Source organism: Benincasa hispida, chromosome 3 (genome assembly GCF_027475165.1).
Source record: "Benincasa hispida cultivar pf3 chromosome 3, pf3_genome.v1.1, whole genome shotgun sequence".
Classification (NCBI taxonomy): domain Eukaryota; kingdom Viridiplantae; phylum Streptophyta; class Magnoliopsida; order Cucurbitales; family Cucurbitaceae; genus Benincasa; species Benincasa hispida.
Genome location: NC_143480.1, coordinates 19,884,949 through 19,905,553, shown reverse-complemented (window position 1 = coordinate 19,905,553; position 20,605 = coordinate 19,884,949). Strand labels below are relative to the sequence as shown.

Sequence of the window (20,605 nt, the reverse complement as noted above, 5' to 3'; positions counted from 1 at the left end):
TTCAAGACTTCAACTCCAAGATCATCACGCGCTTCGCTTCCTTAAATCAAGCATACACATTCGACTGAGAGAGAGTCAGAGGATCAAGTACTAGAGATTGAAGTACATCAAATCAACATCAACTCAAGTTCAACTCTACGAAACAAGTTTCTCCGAAAGTCTCGTGCGAACACTAATCCTCCAAGAAGATCATCAAGCCCAAAAGTCGATCATTCAAGAAGATCAACAAGTCCAAAGGTAGATCATCAAGCCCAAAAGTCGATCATTCAAGAAGATCAACAAGTCCAAAGGTCGATCATCAAGCCCAAAGGACGATCATCCAAGAAGATCGATAAGCCCAAAGACTGATTATCTAAGAAGATCAACAAGCCCAAAAATCGATCATCGAAGAAGATCAATAACCCCAAAGGTCGATCTTTCAAAGCCCAAAGACCGATCATCCAAGAAAATCAACAAGTCCGAAAGCCAATCATCTAAGAAGATCAACAAGTCCGAAGGCCGATCATCTAAGAAGATCAACCAGCTTACAGATTAAAGTTTATTTTGAAAGCTTCAAAGAATTATTATATTAGAGATTGTATTTGTTACACTAAAATTAATACAAATATAAAAGTTCAAATTCCACGAATTAAGTTTCTTGGAAACCTCGTGCGAACAACAATAATCACTAAAATAAAAGAACTCCAATGTTTTTTAGAGAAAAAAAGCTTATTAAAAAGAACTCCAATTTTAACTTGCAATATTAAAAAGAAAAAAGAAAAAGAAAAATCGAGGTTCAAGGCATATAGTTTAGAAGTTCAAGTATCTCATCATATATTGTTGTTTGGAAGGCACAATTGTTTAGTCTGATTTTAAAAAGTTGGTATTTAGAGGATACAGTTATTTAACTAAGATTCCGAAGAAATTTATAGGTAGCTTTTTTCTTATGTGCTATACTAACTATTTTATTTTGACAAAATTTTCAATAATAACAAATTTGATTTCAATTTTAATTTTAAGTTTCACTCAAAACTTTCTTTTATCTTTTCTTCCAACTAACGTGTATTTTTTTTTTAATGTCTCTCTAATGTATCATTTTTTTTTTTTGATATTATAGAAAGTGTATCCTCTTTGATCATAGATTTTATATTGATATTAGTGGATTTCACTCTATATTTAAAAGGGTGAATAGATATTTTTCATGATTCAATCATATCAAATATTTTCCCAAATGAATTTATGATGGTAGGTGGAGAGAGTGGAAATATCAAGAGGGAAAAAGAAAGGAAGGGGAAACCATTAATCCGAGAGAAAATATGAAAAGAGAGAGAAAAAGGAAAGGAAAACGTGGCACCTAGGAATTGAAGCCAAAAAACTTTGGTGCACAAAGTCAATTGGGTAGTCACCATACATCCAAATAGTGTTTCAACTATAGTGTCACCACAATTACAAATTTGGTCTTTCTTATGGTAGAAAATAAATATATTTTTTGATATAATTAATTTTTATATTTAACTGAACTTACATCACGTAAAAAATACTTTTCTTAACATAAAAATACGTAAATTTCGTCACAATGGTAAATTTCTATGAATTTGTTGATGGTAAAAAACCATAAAAAAATCCTCTCTTGATGGGTTATGGCCATCAAGGAAGATGCATAACTTGACGGACAATGAACATCAACGAAGCTATTTGCAATTTAAAATTTTGACACGAAAATGTGGGATTCCCGTCAAGAAAAGGGCTTAAGTTGATTGACGTTGACCATAAAAAAAGGATCAAATTGATGCCATTTTGATTGATTTTTCTTCATGGGCATTGTCCCTCAAGAAAAATGAATGCTTTGTAACTTGCTTTTAACCATCAAGAAAAGAACTAAAACGGCGTCGTTTTGGCCCTTGTCCTTTTCAAAACCAATTTGGTTTAGGTCTTCTCCTTCCATTTCTCAAGAAATTGTGACCCACACAGTTTTTCTATAATATCTAAAGTTTTTAGTAAAATTAAGCTAATTTTTTCAAGTTATTGGATTTTAGTTTGGAACTAGGAATCAGATTGAGATGATTGAAAAGATTTATAAGTTAGTTTAATTCAATTGATTAAAGATGTGAATTTAATCTAAATTTAATTTGTTAACGTATATGAAATTTATTGATTTTTTTACAATAGAAATTTATTGATTTAGGTTGATAAAAGATTTGGATATTGAAATATTTCGAATTTAGAAAGGTAGGACTTGTTTATGGAATGAAGAAAAATTTCAGATAATTTTAATTTATTTATCTTAAAATATTGGGATTTTATTTTGATTGGAGCCAAAATTTTGGATTAATTTGGATTGATTAACTAAAAAATGTTAGTTATGAGATTTAGAAGTTAACTGTGGATTTTTATGTTAAATTTTGAGATTTGGAGACAAATTAAGTTATTTTTAGACAGATAATTGGGACTTGAGAAAAGATTTTGGGACTTTGGAGAAAAAAATTGGTCAATATATATAATCAATTTAAATTGGAATTAGGGTTTGGATTTTATATATTATAAACAAAAGAGAAGAAGGAAAAAAATCAATTCTCTTCTTCATGCGTGAACACCCCAGCTGCCTCTCTCTATCTGTCTCGCCTCTGACCCTCGTCCGCGCAAGGTTTCAATCGCCGATTTCTCTTCCTCGTCCTGCAGTAGCTCGATCGCCGTCGTCCCCATCGGCCATCACGCACTTGCCATGGATCGACCACCATTCATCTATGTAGCTCGCTATACTACAAAAACTGTATTACTTCGACATTTTTTTTTAATCAAATATCAATGTACTTGACATTTTTAAAAACGATCGGATAAAAGCGTCAAATTGTAATTTATTATAACTATATATGAGATCTGTTGACTTGTTGACTTATTTTAAGTGTCTTGTTGTACTCCTTTGGTTGCACCGTAACTCCTACAAAAAAAAAATAGTAGGGGGACAAGTTAGTAAAAAAAAATAATAAAAAAAAAGCTAAGAAAAAAAATTAAGAAACAAGTATCAAAATTTTGACATTTAATATAGATCAAAGTTCTTATAACTTGACAATTTTTACTTGTCAAATATAACTTCTTCTTGACACCCAAAAAATGACAATTTAATTAATACTCGATACACTTTACTTGTCAAGTTTGTATGTGTTTTTTTCTTTTAAGTTGTGTTATTAAAATATACCTATAATTGTTCCTATTTTGAGGTTCAATAATGATATTATTTAATTAAAGAAGATGATAATTTATTAGCCAAACAAACAACATATATATGAACAATTTAAGTTTCATTCAATCCAAAATTTTCCACCAACCTAACGAAGTGCATAATATATCCTTGAACATATATATATTATCATATATACTTACAACCTGATTATATTAACAAAGTTCATAACAAAGTCTATATGAACAATTTATATGTTAGGGAAAACTATCAACCCTATAGGGAACGATTTAAAAAAATGATCAACTCAAATATAAACTAAAATTCCAAACGAAATTACAAATCTAGCCTTGAAACAACTATTAAATAACAATAGCAACATGTTTTATTTAAATATTGTGGTTTGAAAAACTAATTAATGAAATATAGTAGTTTTTAGACTATTTAGAGATTTGTGGTAGTTTAGGATTTTGAGGTGGGAAAAAAATTAAGAAATGATGTCGAGGGGTGAACTCTCGACCTAAAAAAAATTAAAGCCCAAATTGAGGGTTGAACCCTTGACCTAGAAAAAATTAAAGCACTAAGTCCAACTTTTCACCTGCACTCATGCACATTAATCCGTGGGTTGAGTTTTGAAAACTCGACCTACAACCTTTTAAACCCCATCTTCAGCTTTTCAAATCACAATTTTTCTCTATCTTCCATTGCTCTTTGCCTTCCGCTAGTCTCGGTCCATCTTCTTCTCCTTCCAAAAATTCTCAAAAGTTCTCTTTCGAAAACTTATAAAAAATCATTCTCCCTTTCTGTTTCCAAATCTTCTTCTTCCTACATTCGTTCATCAAATTGTGAGGTTTATATATTTACTATACAAAATTTCAATTTTTTTCAAAATAATTGTAATAGGAACAATTCCTAGTTTTTTTTTTTTTAAAAAAAATTGAAATAAGTTATAGATCCATATTCTCATACTATTTTATTTTTTTCGTAGTTTTTGTTGTCGGATAACAAATAACAAAGAAAAGAGGGACTGTTGTCACTTCGAGGAAAAAAAAGTAAAACCACTATTGAATTTGTGAATTTACTTTTTATTTATTACTATTTTTTTTAGTAGATGTATCCTTTAATTTTTTAGTAGTTATTGAATTCAAGAATATTTACATATTGATGTTAATAGTTTTTTCTTTATATATTTTACTAATCTTATTATATTAGGTTAGATCTACCATGTTAATTTTTTTTCTGCATTTTGAATAATATAAGATTTTGTTAGTATTAGTGTTATTCTTTTAGTATTAGTGCATTTTAAAAAGTTTAGTAGTTGTTTTTGTTATTTAATACAAAAAGTTTTTTTGTTATTTAATATATATTTTTATAATATTCGATTTTTTTAGTATTTAAGTTTGATGTTTAAAGCTTTTTATTAGCTTTTAATATTTTTAATATTTTGTTTAGATTTTTTTTTATTTTTTATTTTTTGTATTTAAGTTTAGTTTATTTTTATGTTTAAAAAGTTGATGTTTATAGTTTAAAAACTTTAATATTTTTAGTTTAATATAAAATTGTTGTGATTCTTTTAATATATTTCTTATGATATATATATATTTTTTTATTAACTTTGAAAAAATAGTTTTAAAAAGTTAATGTTTATAGCTTAAAAACTTTAGTATTTTTAGTTTAATTCAAAATTATTGTGATTTTTTAAATATATTTCTTATGATATTTGATTTTTTGAGTATTAACTTTGAATTTTTTTTTAAAAAAGTTTAGTATTAATTTGAAGTTTAAAGTTTAGTATGATCAAGTTTTTTTTAGTATAAAAAGTTTTTGATTTTTTAATATATTTTTTTAATATTTTTGTTTTTGTTTTTGTTTAAGTTTGATAATTAGTAAAATAATTAGTAATGTATTGTTTGTCTTTTTTTTCCCAAAAAAATGGCGAACAAATGTTTCGGATTTATATTGTTTACAAATGGTAATATGATTGATAGTATTGATGAAGTTGATTATGACCAACCACGAGGTTTTAGCATAAATGTAAACAGTGGAATTGTATTTGAACAATCCATTGAAATGGTTGGATGTCATTTAATGTAGATATGAAAATAAATCAGTTAGAATAATAAATAGACATCCTAATCTAGAACCATCAGGATCAGTAAAGTTTATGTCATTCTCTATTCTGAATGAACAAGCTATGAATTTGATGTTCTCAATCACGATGCCACTCCCGAATTTAGTACATTTGTATGTAAATGTAAGTATGATAGAGTTGGATATAAACTTGAATGCACCATTTAGTCAATTTGAAGATCCAACTCAATGTATTGATCCTGATCCATAATCGTTTGCATCGTTATGTGATGATGAAGATATGGTGGCGAACAATCAGTACAAATATTTTATAATAGAAACGGACGATGAATTTGAAGAGTTGGATTTTGATGGTCGTGAACATGAGTTACCTTTAGATACATTCAATGATTTGGATATGAATGTACTAGATAGCATTCAAGAACTCGAGAGCACGACCTAATTGTAGCCCTGTGGATGTTGACAATATTCAACTAAGGAGCTTAAATGTTGCTGATATATACTATTGCTCAAATAATGTTCTTCAAGTGCGTAAATTATTTCGAAAAAGGAGGAGAAGAAATAAGAATTGCTTTGAAGCATCAAGATAAGTACACCCGATAATATTATTTTTTTTATATATATGTTATTAACAATTTGTTTCAAGCATATTTATAATACTAAATGGAGTAAAAATTCAGGTACATACATGAAAAAATTAATAAATGGGCTGCAAGATCTAGTAAACATAAAGTACAATCATACGATCAATATGAAGGTGTGTTTCATGTGAAGACTGGACGTCACAACCTCAATGCTAAAGGAGTAAATGTTCAAATATTGAGGCTAAACGGATCTGAGCGGTACTGTTCATGTAACAAGTGTCAAGCGTTTGACATTTCATGCTCGCATTTTATGGCACTTTGCTCACATTTTAATATGAACTACAAAAATTTTATTGAGGACTACTATAAATTGTCAACGTATATTGGATGTTACTCTCCTCAATTTCAACCTGTACCGCATGAAGATTACTAGATCACACACCCTAATATGCCCGTCTTATATGCTTGACCCATCGTTGTTGAGAAAACCTGGTAGACCAAAGAGTTCGCATTACTATAATGAGATGGATTGGACAGAACCAAACACTCGACTACGATGTGGATTTTGTAATTAGGTAGGTCATAATCGAAGGAAATGTCTTTCGTTACTAAGACAGGCTCTAGAGTTAGGGATTTTTATTATTAATACTTTTTATCTTGTAAAACTATTTCAATTGTGTAGATGATACTTTTATTGTTTATTTAATTTTTTAATTATAATTTATAAAGTTGTACATTATTCTTTTAATTAAGTTGTACATTATTTAATTGAGAAATATATATATTTTTCCTTTTAGATCATGGCTTTAAATTTAGGACCTATTGTTCCCGATGTTTTGTATGACCAATCAATTCATCGATCATCCGTTGTATGGAAAGATCGCACCACTGGCGAAATATCTTGTAGATGTCGAGAGGCAGTTGTTCAAGGCACTATCCCACTCTACCCTCGAATACTACTGCTACTTCGTACATCTGTATTTTATGAAATTGCCAGATTGGGATTTATTCAGTTAGATTGGCATCTCATCACAACATTGGTCGAGAGATGGAGACTTGAGACACATACATTTCATATGTCTATTGAAGAGTGCATATTATCACTCTAAAAGATATAGAAGTGTTATTCAAGTTACTTGTTGACGGTGAGCCGGTCTCCGGAGTGATAAATGATGACTGGTTACAAATTTGTCAATTATACCTTGGTGTGACCTCACCTGCCGATAAAATTAAAGGATCGAGGTTAAGTTTGATATGGTTAGGGACACAATTCTATGAGCTCGCTGATGATGCAGACAAAGAAACCATCATGAGATATGCGCGAGTATATTGGGTGAAAGTCTATTTTTCGATAAATCAAGTCATTTTGTTCACTTGATGTTCCCGCCACTGTTAGCTAACCTCTATTATGCAGGACACTATTCTTGGGGTGGAGCATGCTTGACATGGTTGTATAGACAATGTGCAAAGTAACAAAACTTGAAGTTTGCAAGATAGCTAGGCCTATGATACTTTTGCAACTATGGGCTTGGGAGCGATTTCCAACAATGGCTCCACGGCTATAACATGTAAATGTCGCTCAGTTAGCTGGACGAGCCTATGGTTCTCGGTATGTTATTTGAATTCAATTTAATTTTTATATGACTGATCTAGTTAATTCATAATCTAAATTATCAATTTAAAAATTTAGGTGGAGAGACAAATTTTGTGTCACTAGAACAGCCACATATGTAGGCAGCCAATATAGATACATATTTGATATGCTTCAACCTGATCAGGTACATTAATATTGAACCAAATTGATTATTTTATACATATTTTCATTGTATTCGTCTTTAATATTTTTCAATATAATATTTTGTGTTTTAGATTATTTGGGAGCCTTACAAACTTGTTATGCACACTTTGCCCAATTTCTGTACAAATGGTCAAAACATATGGCAGACGATAAATCCTCTCATATGTTTTGCACATTGGTGGGTGGCATCTTCCTGACAGGGTGATGAGATAATTTGGTTTTCAGCAGAATGTTCCATCGCCTTGTAATACTGAACCCCTACTGCATGACATTGACTTAAGAACTGAAGATTAGTCTGAAAAAGTTTCACATTTGGTAGTGCGATGGCAATATCGTGCAGTTTATTGTAATGGAGGTTTCTATTGAGTAGTTTGATAGGGATGTCACTCAAAACTACATCAACTGTATAATAATATCACAAAGCGTTATGTTACTCGTATAAGAGCAACTGTGAGTCATCTGGTAAATAAATGAATATTATCTAATTATTTTTTAATGTAAATTTATTTTAAATATCGTCTAATTGTTTTATAATTCACAGAGATCGAACAATAGTAGACTCCGTGATATTGCGAATGATACAAACCAGGATCTTGCTATATGTAGTGACAACCAGAGCTATATGGAGGAGATACATTATATGTACGATATACCTATTGTTCCTCCACCAGCTCCTAGACGTAGAGGACTTATTCGAGAAGAAGAAAATGGGTTGGATGAGGTTGACCACAATGTGGAAGAATTGCCCCTATGATGCAGACGCAGAGCCGAACTGATTATATTAGTTCGATGATGATGATGCTAACATTTGGTTCAAATATTATGATTCAGAGGCTGGTCCATCGTCTTCATACGTGCATGGACATGGTCGCGGTCATGGACAATATAATGAATATTTATATTATGAATGCCTGTAGAGGTACCGGAGCGAGGAACCAAAGCAACCTCAAGTTCGAAGTCGATGACGACAACCAGCTCGAAATCGACAACGTCTGCCCTGTGGCACATTGATTTTTTTAATTATTTTTATATAAATGAGATAATAGTTGTATTAACATGAATACTTTAATTTACACTTTATTATTTTTAAATTATGGAAGAAAATGTGAATGAGATATTATTTTCAATGATATTTCTTAGAGTTAAGTTAAGAAGATGGTGATAAAAAATAATAACTAAGTGAATGAGGTAGAATATAATAAATAATAAAATAAAAAAGGGAGGTGGAATATTAAAATAATAAAATGGAAAATAAAAAAAGGGGATAGAAGTTGAGTCTTCAAAACTCGACTTAGCTTTGTTGAGTTTTGAAGACTGACCTCCTTTGTCAAGTTTTGAAAACTTGAAATACTAATTTTTTTTTTTAAAAAAAAAACTACAATATTTTTCTAAATTTTTTTGAAACAACAATATTTTTCTAAATAGTTTTAAAAATTACAATATTATTCTAAATAGTTTTAGAAACCAAAATGCCCATGAAAACGGGGATGAGGAGTGCATCCCCACCCTGCTCCGGCTCCGTTGCCATCCCTACTGATCATGTTAACAAAGTTCATAACAAAGTCGATATAAACAATCTATAAGTTATAGAAGACTATCAATCCTATATGGAACCATTTTTTTAAAAAAATGCTCAACTCAAAGATAAACTAAAATTCCAAATGAAACTACAAATCTACCCTTGAAACAACTATTAAATAACAACAGCAACATCTTAGTCAGCCCTGCGCCATGCTATTCAACGTTGCTGGCCATTGTGAACATACACACCTATTTGTGATCCTTGAGCACCACAGCTGCAACACTTCTAAATGATTCTGTGGCCTTCAACAAATCAGATTCAGAATGGCCAACAATCGCCATCAACCTGATTCCTACTGGCAAACGGCATTTGTCAAGTGTGATCTTACTAGTTTAAGTCCCGGCCATAATGTCATCCAAAATTTGAAAAAGAAGGAAAAGGTTGTAATTTAGGTAGCATGCAAAGCTAGGCATATCTTATCACAGTAGCAGTTAGACTGATATCCAATATTAAGCAATGTAAAATATTCTGAATAGTGAAGGGAGAAAATAAGACCTTAAGTCCCATTTAATTACTATTTGGCATTTTATTGTTTTCTTTGTTTTGTTGTTCTACATTTGAGAAGTATTTTCAAAAGCTCCGAATGAAAAATCGCAAGACGCCTAGCATTATGAAGCGACTCACAGATCTTCACCCAATCCTTCGAATCTAACCCTTCAATGAAATTCTAACACAACAATTAAAAAAAAAAAACAAAAAATAAAGATCAGATCTGCAAACATGAAAAAAAAACGGTTATGAAGACACCTAATAATTCTTAAAGGTTTTCCAAACTCGATCAATAGTTTTTCTCTTATTTTTTCTTCAATACTCAAACGATAATAAATCGTGTAACCAAATGTATTGAATGACTAATGTTCATGAGGATCAATATCAGAAAACTTTTCAAATATAGTATATTCTAATCAATCATACGTGATAGGCATTAATCAAAATATAACTATATTACCATAAAAGACGATGAAAATGTGTGTTTGCAATCATAGAAGCTAGGACTTAAGACCAAATTAATATGAAATGGTCAAAATAATCCGAAAGGAAGCCATTTAAGAAATCTCTCTTACTTGACATTGTACAAAAGTAGGATACTTGAGATTTTACATAAAGTAGATGATATCTCTCTTACTTGACATTGGACAAAAGATCTAAATATTTAGATAATGCGATTACTTAAAACTCTTTGTTTAAAATAGATTGACGGAAACATAAATTTTTTTCATCTAAACCACTTCGGTTAACAATAAAATATGTTCTCTGGGTGCATGCCGTGATTACTATCACCATCATTACAGGATGTCCGTCAAAGCCAATTTAAATTGACAGTATCAAAACTATTCAATTAAACATACCTGACAAGAAATGTGTTGAACATTCATTGCAACTAGAAGTTTCGTATCTCTATCTTGGTGTTGTAGCAATTATAGCTTGATAATTGCATTGAGAAAAGGTTGCATTGACTCTAAAATTGAAGCTGTAGTGAGACTAAAATACGAAGTAGTGCGATCAATTAATAAGAAATTAAAGAGGAGAGAGAAGTCAAAGCCAATGGGATTTAGATTTTCTAAACAATATTATATGCTAAAATCATATAGAATAATGATAACATACTCTTATCATGATTTTTTTACATAGAAATTGACATATTCATAAATAGAGTCATGTAATAACACATCAACATGCTAGTTGTTATAATGTTAACACAATATTACAACATGCTTATGTTGGAAATGCCTTAAAACTTGCAATTCGTAAATTTTGTATTAAACATTCAATTTATTAATAAAATATTATTGAGTATCTTATTCAATAAAATTGATGATTTTGCATTCTATTATGAAAATCCAATAAACATATCCATGACTATAGTATGCACACTTTAACTTTATGTGGTAACATAAATAGGATCAAGTTAATAGTATATAGCTTAAATGGTCTATAAGTATATGGATAAAATTGGGTATCTCGTCTTGGGTTCACTCTTGGATGCGGCCCATTTTGTATATGTAATACAGATGACGTGATCCACAAATGTAGAGACATGTGAGTGGGGGCATTCTTTGCAATGAGTTTGCATATAGACTAAATCACGAAATAGTCACTTTTCTTTATAACGACCGTGTACTGTTAAAACTGACTATTTTATACTGAAATAACTTAGGATAACTCGATCTTAATTCTGAGCTAGCTATGAACTCCTGTTTATTTAGGATTATCCTTTGATCTGCATGGGTGACAGTAGTTCAACAGCACTGCTCAATAAGCCTTCCATTTTGGGATAAGATCGGATGGATAGTGGGGACATAACCCTGCAAGATGGAATTCATTCCTACCCATGTTAGGGTTAACATATAGGTTGTTTAAGTGCTGATTCCAGGTCTTGAATAATTGAGCCCCGCCTTCTCATAATAGAGAGGGATATGATTCATAAGTAGTATTATGAATTAAATTGTTCACTGGAGGGTCAATGGAAACTTAAGGAACAAGATGTATTTATAGGGGTAAAACGGTAATTTTGACCCAGCTGTAATTATGAACGACCTGTGAAGGATCGACTTACTGATTATGGTTTATATGAACATAAATATATCTATAGTGAGGAGAGTGTAACTATTGAGCTATAGTGGTTTGTCTTGATAGTTAACGAATAGTAATAATTCGATTAAAAAGTTTAATGAATTAATTACAGATCGTTGGAGCTCATGATCTTTAGGTCCATTAAGTCCCTCTACTAGTTCATTAAATTAGAATAACAAATTGAGTATTGATGTATGAAATTATGGTTATGAATTTGAAATGTTCAAATTCAATTTTAGGATTTTCGATTGATTGTATATGATACAATTAAAAATGTTTAGTTTAATCGAAATTAAACGAAATTGGAAAATCAATTAATATTTAAATTATGACTTAAATATAAAATTGATTTATTGGTGAAATTGATATTTTATTAATTTAATATTTAGATATTAAATTAATATTATTTCAATTAAAAGTTTAATTAAAAATTAATTAAAATTACTTTTATTTAAATTAATTATTTTTTGAATTAATTTTGTAAACTAATTTAAATAAAAAAAAATGAAATATTTTTTGAAATCATTTTAAGTTAATGGGGTTCTTCCATTTTTTGGGAAAAACCCACTAACAGATGTTGATGGATTATCATCAAAATCCAATGCCTTCTTGCAATGATCTTCAAGCTGGTACCCTGTATATTTGCATGAATTCTACTTATATATAGAAGCGCCATGCATGATGATCATCGAGGCATTCTGAGTTCTACTTACTGAAGTGAAAAATTGAAAACCCTACACATCCCTCACTTGTTTTTCATCAATTAAAATTGATTTAAGTGTTTCCACCACACGTTCCAGCTTGAGCATAGTAGAGAAGATCTCGATGGTAGTCCTCTTGAAGTTTCAAGCTCTATCTTGGTGGATTTCAGCTGAATATAAGAAGAAAATCTTTAAAGGTAATATGTGTTTCAAACACTCTTCTAAATATCTTATGAACAACATGCTTAAAACTCAAATTAAATGTAGTTTAAGTGCTTATTGATTTTGAAGTCTTTCGTTGCATGATATTTCATTCTTTCAACTTAAACATCCAAAACACATATAACTAAAGAACATAAGGCATTTATATCATAATTAATAAATGTAACACACAAAAAGCACGCAACATGCTATCAAACAATAAACATACTCTTCAAATAGAAATCCACTTACCTAAGCATTTTAAAGTGGTTCTAAATTATTTGAAAGGCTCTTGAGATAATAAAACAATAATTTAACGTTAGAACTTAAGCAATGGACACATCCATCAAAATCATGTTTGGATTCTAAAATCTTGAATCTAAGTAAAACTGAATCAAAATCCTCATGAGGTGAAAATGGTTTAAACCTATTTCTTCCAAGTGATTTTGGTTTACACATTTCTACAAACACCTTGTATGCGAGCTACAAAGTTCATGAAATTCCGCAAAAACCTCTAAATTGAACAAATTCCAAGAATAAGCAATCCAAATAAGTACCGATTAAGTATTTCCACCCCACAAGCAATGAAACGAAAAGGAAAAACCACATTCTTACCCTGGAATTGAGCATTAGACTTAAGACTGCAGATCTTACCTTTCTCATAGAAGTTTTCCCAGTTGAGCAATTGATGGTACTACAGGAAGAGAATGAAGAAGTAGGTGTTGATGGCTCATTGAAAGGAAGCAACCTCAACTAGAATTAAAGCACAATGAGAAGCAAGAGTTGGGTCCTGCAAGATTGGTAAATGTAAATGAATATACTAACCTTCCAATTGGATGCCGTGGTGGGAGCCCAACTCAAGCAAGAGGTCGAAACTACCATATCTAATCCAGGAAAAAAGCTCTCATAAAATGGGAAATTGGAAAATGGAAGCTTAGAATGCTCTATTTAATCGGGTCGGGTTTTTGTGGAATTCAACACTCTTTCTACTGTTGTTATAATTGGAAAATGAAATTCATATTCTGTAAAGAAGAAAAAAAAGAAAAGAGATAGAAAAATTAAAAAAATGAAAGGAACCTGAAGAGATGTCAGGAAGGCCTTTTTTACCTCAGGTTCCTCGTTTACCTTGGTGATAGACATATTTAAATAATAATATGTTTAATTAAAATATGAGTTATGTATGTAATTAATAATTTACCCGTTATTTTATTAGATTGGACTCTATTATGTGATCTAATTAATTAAGGCTCTTGATTCGAGTATAGACTTAAATGGTAGAAGTTCATTCTTAATTAATTAGGGTTTAATAGGAATCATAATTGAACTAATATATAAAGAGAACTTAGATTATGGTACCTAATATACTAAAATAATAAGCACTCATCTCACTTAGGGCATTTGGAGTTTTACTTAAGACAATAGTAGTCGCCACTTTAGAGCCATCATTAATGTTTCAATATGGATATAAAGTATTTATGTTATCAAGTGGTATCAGAACCATGAAATTCATATTGGATTGTTGGTTTATATTTGTTTTCCATTGATATTGTGATTCAATTTTAGTTTTTGGTTAAAGAATTTAAAGATTGTTTTTGTTGCTGCATGAACACAGCCTAAAAGCGAAGTCCAAAAAGAAAGAAAAAAAATTGTTACCAATTGTTCAGATTTTATTCATACTGTTTTTTTTTTTTTTTGTTCTTTTAGCAAATTTGATTTGATTTAAAGATTTTTTTTTTTTTAAAAAAAAAGGAAGGGAAAGTGTGCAGCAGGTCTCGCCGGCAGAGGGACATCACCGGCGTGTGTTCTGGCTAGCGGCAATATCATTGCGGATCATGATTTTGTTGGTCCTTGGCCAATTGATTTTTCCCGGCTTTGTTTATTTGATGAAATTGGTGGATTTTATTTAAGTTACAACAAATTGTTAGAAAAAACAATATTTATCAAGAATTAATCAATTTTAATTCAATCTGAACTTCTGTTGGAATAAATCAAAACCGTTGGTAATTCCTATTTAATTACGAATTGGTTGTTAATCACCTATTTAATTGGTCTAAATTGTGAATTTAAATCTCAAATTTGATTGATAATGTGGTAAAATTAAATTTAAATTTGATTAATCACTTTGTGGTTTTAAGTTTATTGATCATCTTGTGACTTTAAATTTAAATTTGATTGATGATATTTAGTGATATTCACATGTTTATGTTGCTTTAATTGTATTATGTGTATGCAATTATTAAGAATATTGGTAAAGACTATTTGGTGTTCTTCCTCCTTTATCTTTGTACAATAATATTATTGTATCTTATATTTTAGATTGAATTGGTGAAAAATAATTATGTTACCAAAGCAGCCTCTATTATCTAGATCGCTTTAATTATGAAATATAAGATGTGCATATTCATGAATTTATACGGATAATTATTGCCCAAAGGAAGATAATTATTTGGGCAAATAGTGGGTATGCATGTGGTAATGAGTATGTGGCAATTATAAATATTGCTCATATGAAAAATAGTCAGTCCAAAGAAAGGGTATTTTTTGACAGAATTTATTGTCAGTACTTTCATACTACGTTGAGAGTACCATTTATAGCTGGTGTTTTTGTCCAAAGGCTGGACATCAGTGTTGTGTTAGGTATTTTGTTAGAGGGGCTCACCACATATGTGAAATTATTTTGTTATATTTTAATTGTGAGCATATGTTTTGTCGTTTATTATTTCAGTTGGTCTTACTCAAATATCTAGAAATTTGAGTTTAATCCCTAAGTTGAATGGATCGAACTTCAAGATTTGAAAGGAAAGCCTAGAGATACTTCTTGGGTGTATGTGATGAAGAAAAATTAATTAGCGGTCAAAGACTTGATGACTAAAATTAGTTGAACGCAATATGCGAAGCATGTCTTAGGTTATGCGTTGATTATCATGCGTCGGTGGTCATGCGTTGGAATGAAACTATACATTAACGAATGTATGCGATGACCATGCGTTCCTGTCACAAGTTTTCTTGCGCTCATGCCAAGTATAATGCGAACACAAGTTTCTCGGGTGATCCGAGGTCGAACTCAGAGACTTGTAGTTAGACGTATGTGGCAGTTGAATAAAAGAATGACGGGGGGTTTTATGCTATAACTACTCATACTTCTAACTAATAGACAATGCAATAAGAAGTATGAGTGAGAGGTAGAGATACGAAAACTGTTGATGTGAAGTAAATGGATGAAAAAATAGATAAAATGTGGAGATGTCTTCATCGCAACCCTTAAGAGTGACTGCAAGGGCAACCTCAGCCAACGCAAGTTATGCGATCATGCTACACACACTAGAGCCTAATTCTAGGACGTATGCGATGTGTATGCAAAAGGGTCGAAATGACCGCATACCGCCATTGTATCCTACTTCTTGGACGCATGCAATGTCCTCTCCGTAGGGTGCATACGCTGTGTAATAGAAAACAGAGCTTATTCCTAAGTCTCCATTCTTGCTTATACAAATCTAATCTTGCTCTCTCGAGTCTAGATTCTAACCCAACTCTCTCAAGTCTTAGGTACTTTCTTTAAACTCTCTCTCGAGTAGCTCTAAAGGTGTGATGGACGCATACATAAGACAAGGTAACTGCAAAAACCTAGGTGACATAAGATTATTCCTATCTCTAGTGAGCACTTGCTTACATTGCATAATGCGACCAATCACTTACCCTCCCAGGCAGTTAGTTGTTGCTGATTTAACTCATAGAAAAGCATTGCGTCCGCTTATAGATAAGCGTTGCTACAACTTCACACCAAGCAAATAAGGTTTTCTCATACACTCCCGCAACGCACACCTTTCGGTGGTTTGTTACATGCTTCATATCTCTAATCTGCATGACTAAGTATGTGATACTCTAGCAATCTCAATAAGTGATGCAATGAAAGTTAAGGATGTTAAATAAAGAAAGATGGAGATGAAATCGAAGGAAACATAGAAATGCATTGAACACATAATGTATTAATTTCTTAATCCAAAATGAAATACAATACAATATAAGAAAAGAAGAGAAAATGAAATGACCAGCTGGAAGCAATGTCTTGCTTCTAGCAAATGTGTGTCAAGGCTGTCGGTGGTGCCATGGATGGGCGGTGGAGCTGACTCTCTTAAGATCTAACTTCGACGAAGGCTCTAGTCGTCACTTGGAATGGATGAAGGAGGTGAAGAACTCTCAAGCTTTCTTCTAACGCGTTCGTCTGGATCACAAGGATCTGTCCGAAGGCCAAAACTTGGACGAATTGAAATTCTACTCAGTGGCTTCTATTTATAGAGCTTGAATCGCCGACAACATTTATGGACCTGCTTTGATTTTGACATTAACGACGCGTTGGTCCTTTTCTGAATTTCGGCTACTAACGGCGTGGTAGGTGAAATGTCAACATCATCTTTTGATTTTCCCGAGAGATGCGTTGATGCGTCCATTCCACCAACCTTGCGTTCATTCCACTATTATGGTTTATCGTGTAGCCACAATCTTGAAATGACCGCAATCGCTTGGTTACCGCAACTTTTACACGATGACTGTATCTGCTCGACGACTGCAATTCCCATGCGATGGACGCATTCACCCAACGACCGCAACACCCATATGACTGTTGTATGCGATCACCACATGCGATTAATAGGCACAATATTCATGCATCGAGTGCATGCGATCGTCTATGCGATAGCTCGGCTTCCACATCTGCGTCCACTTCCTACATTAGCTACAAAAATAAATAATTGAACGCATAATAACACATAATAGTAGGTTAGCCGAGATTCTGAATGCTGAACGACGCAAACTCATTTTCTTATGAATTCCTAACATAATTGCCGCATATTATGCTTAACAGCCCTTATAATTCTAAATAAAAGGCCTAAGATGACATGCATTTCTGCATGTCATCATATGGATTTGGACCTTGCATTAAGGACTGATAAACCTACTTCTACCGAGGAACAACCAAATACGACTAATATAGAGAATTGGGAACGGTCAAATCACATGTGTCTGATGATCATTAGGCACTCCATTCTGAAGTCTTTTGGGGGCTTTATCACAAAATGTGAAAATGCCAAGAAGTTCCTTGCTCAAATTGAGAAATATTTTGCTAAAAATGAAAAAGAAGAAGCAAGTAGTCTTTTCACTTCTTTAACTTCTATGAGGTATAAGGGCAATGGAAACGTAAGGGAGTATTATGGAAATGTCCAATCTCCCAGGTAAATTAAAGGCACTTGATATTGAGATAAATGAAAATTTACTCGTGCATCTGGTACTTATCTCTCTTCCTGCACAATTCACTAAGTTTAAGATAAGTTATAATACTCAGAAGGATAAATGGAGTATTAATGAGCTTATCTCACAATTTGTGCAAGAAGAAGACAAGATTAAAAGAGAAATGACAGAAGTGCTCATTTAGCAACAGACTCTCGTGATAAGAAGAAAAAAAAATTTGTGGATGCTGCAGAAGGGACATCTCAGCAGAATAAAAACAAGAAACAAGCTACTAAAAATTCTTGTTTTTTCTGCAAAATGAAAGGTTACTTCAAGAAAGATTGTCCCATGTACGCCAAATAGCATGTAAAGAAGGGTAAACTTCTTACTTTGATTTGTTCTTAAGTTAATTTAGTTTCTGCACCTATAAATACTTGGTGGGTAGATTTTGGTGCTGCTACTCACATAAGTATATCAATGCAGGGTTGCTTGTGGAGCTGGCCGCCAAATGATGCTGAAAGATTCATCTATGTGGGCGATGACAAAGCAGTTCCAGTTGAATCTATAGAGAATTTTAGATTACTTTTAAAAAATGGATGTTATTTGGATCTGAATGAGACTTTTGTTGTACTGTCATTTAGATGAAATTTAGTTTCTATTTCCAGTTTGGACAAATTTAGTTTTTCTTGTTCTTTTGGAAATACTAAAGTTGGTCTTTTTCAAGATTCCAAACTTATTTGTACCGTTCTTTAATTGATAATTTATATATGCTTGATTCTTTTGCTTCATTTATAAAATCATGTTATCTAATTCACGTGGTACAAAGCATAAATTAAATGACAATTTTGCTATGTTATGGCACAAGCGTTTAGAACAAAGAATTCAGAGACTTGTGTCAAATGGAATTCTTGATTCCCTTGATTTAAGTAACTTCAACATTTGTGTGGAATGTATTAAGGGAAAACAGATAAACATAAGAAAACTAGGCACCAACAGATGCTCAAATGTCTTAGAACTAAGACATACGGACATTTGTGGTCCATTCCTTATGACCTCTTAGAATGGATAACAATATTTTATTACATTCATAGATGACTATTCAAGATATGGGTACCTATATTTAATTCATGAGAAGTCTCAATCTTTGGATGTTTTCAAGTCTTTCAAAGATGAAGTTGAACTTCAACTTGGAAAGAAAATTAAGGCTGTCAAATCTGATCGTGGTGGTGATTACTACGTAGCTATGATGGATCAGGTGAACAACGTCTAAGTCCCTTTTCCAAATACCTAGGATGTGGAATCGTCCTGCAATACACTATTCCGGGCAAACCCAACATAAATGGTGTAGCAGAAAGGCAAAATAGAACACTTAAGGATATAATAAGAAGTATAATTAGTCATTCTTCTCTACCATAATCCCTCTGGGGTGAGGCACTAAAGATTGCAACATATATCTAATCCTTGATTTTCCTCGAGCAAGGTAGAATCACACATTCACACAGAAAATTATTCTTGCTCCATTACAAAAGTCGTTACTCTAGTCTCAACAGTCTATAAGGATGAGTTTTGCAATAAAAAATATAATCAGATTACAATCAATCAATGAAGTACGTTTTAAAAATGACTCTAAACTTTTAATGCATGTGTGAGTTAAAAGCTCTACTAATTAAGCTCGCAAAACCCAGAACGGTTTTATAAGTCCTTCAATTCGTTTTCCCCTTACAATGGCTCGAAGGTTCAAAATTCAAGCTTCCTACACTCAACTTTGTAATGACACACTTAAGGAAACCAAACTTTTATTTTACCCTTTTTTTTATTTTTTTTAAAAAATACTTTTTATTATTTTTTTATTTTTTTACACAAAAGAGGAAGCCTTATCTAGACACATCACCTTCGTTTTGGCTTGCCCACACGGGTGTTATCCGAGTCATCCAACTACGATTAATGTTTCCTAACAAGGTGTCGAAGCTTACTCATTCCTCGGGGTACTTTAGCTTAGAAGAAAACTACGGGTGTCATAACCGCCCTAGGTTAATCATATCCCAAGGAAGAGGAGTAATCCTTTTCAAAAATAACATACACACTTGCCTTTACTTTACAACACACTCTGCCTTTTACAAACTTGTTTTTTACATACTCTATACTTGGCTTTTACAATACAAAACGAGAATTTGGCAAAAACTTAAGCATGCATTACTAGGTTGAGCTTTCAGTTGCTTAACATGTATCACCTAGGCCTTTCGGGGTGACAACAAAAATATAATCCTCATAATACCATTCTAAGCATGCAAGTCCTAATTTCGTTGACAAGGGACTTAAAGATGCATGAGAGATAAGAAATTTTTTTAAAATGGGCTAAAAATCATGATCATGCTCTTTAAACATAGTTTTATACAAACCTAATCACAAAAAAGGTGCATCATCAACTATTTCATCGTAACAAACCAAACAAAAGAGCAAACAAGCAAATTAAGCATACAAACATTGTCCGAGCACAACGCTCAAGGATCCCAACAAACACCACATACCCCACCCCCAACTTAAAATAATACATTATCCCCAATGTATTTTCAAATAAAGCTCAATAAAATAAAATAGTCAAGGGAGCAGAAAACCTCCCCTGATGATGTTTTTGCACATGGGATGGTGGTAAGAGGGCTGCATTAAGTCGATCTTCTTCTTCTTTAGGGCAGA

At 32.0% G+C, this 20,605-nt stretch overlaps 1 long non-coding RNA gene across 1 annotated transcript; it reads right to left on the bottom strand.

Moving 5' to 3' along the window:
- Positions 1–12,399: 12,399 nt before the first annotated feature.
- On the bottom strand, positions 12,400–13,759 carry LOC150037110 (uncharacterized). Its single transcript, XR_016528075.1, has 3 exons — positions 13,514–13,759; positions 13,343–13,441; positions 12,400–12,657 (listed from the first exon to the last, which is right to left on the bottom strand). It is a non-coding gene; the product is annotated as an uncharacterized LOC150037110 (long non-coding RNA).
- Positions 13,760–20,605: the final 6,846 nt, after the last annotated feature.